This window comes from Arachis duranensis, chromosome 2, assembly GCF_000817695.3.
Source record: "Arachis duranensis cultivar V14167 chromosome 2, aradu.V14167.gnm2.J7QH, whole genome shotgun sequence".
Classification (NCBI taxonomy): domain Eukaryota; kingdom Viridiplantae; phylum Streptophyta; class Magnoliopsida; order Fabales; family Fabaceae; genus Arachis; species Arachis duranensis.
The window spans coordinates 16,416,976-16,417,943 of NC_029773.3; positions in this window are offsets into that span (position 1 = coordinate 16,416,976).

Genomic DNA, 968 nt, shown 5'->3' on the forward strand with positions numbered 1-968 from the left:
TTAAAATATTTAAAAATATACAGAATAATATTCTCAACACCAAAATATATATATGTATCATAAAAAAAATACATAAAAAATAAAATAATTTAAATACATCAAAAAAAAATTTATTTACTTACATAAATAGGATGATCCAGAAAGTTGATAATATGTTCTTCAGGCGCTAGATAATTACGTACCATTTTTTTTAATCCTTCAAACTAATATTCTTTTTATCTCCACATATAAACTTAACTCACCACTATTCACTACTACTTACTACCCTCCTCACTAATATTACCCCAACTCACTTCTTTCTCTCCTTCTCCCGTATATCTCCTCCACATACAATAACTCCCATTCCTTCAGCTATATTTCTTGAATGGGAGGAGAAGAAGCTCAATATATATACATGGAGTAACCACTGCGCTGCTTCCCGGGGTGGGGGGCTGTCTCCTGCATGCAGGCAGGACTGCAACACGCCCCCCGCGTGGTGCTGCATCGGGACTCCGCGCCTGCAACCCTGACGTACCACGCCCCTGGCGTGATCAGCCACCACGCCCCCGGCGTGCTGCCAAGTGTCTCTCCCGCTCAGCCACCACGCCCCCGGCGTGTTGAGCTTGAGCTCCACCCTTCGGTAATTCCCCTCCTTGGCCAATATCCGGCCAATTCACCAACACTTCCTCCATATATAAAATAATTTCCGTCTTATTAGTATTAATTTATTAATGGTAATTTTTTTATATTTATTTTTTCTCACCTTCATAATACTCCGTACTCCGACAACGACCACTGAAGGATGGTGGCACATGCCTGCTGTCACATCAAACATAAATCAACGGCTTATATTCAACATGTACGGAATATCCAACGGTCATTATCAGTTCACTGAGGTTTCTCTCTCCTCTGCAACCATGTCCAGTTTGGTCGGGACCCCCTTATATAGGGCAAAGACCCTCCTTTTACTTTCTCTCTCTTTCAATAAA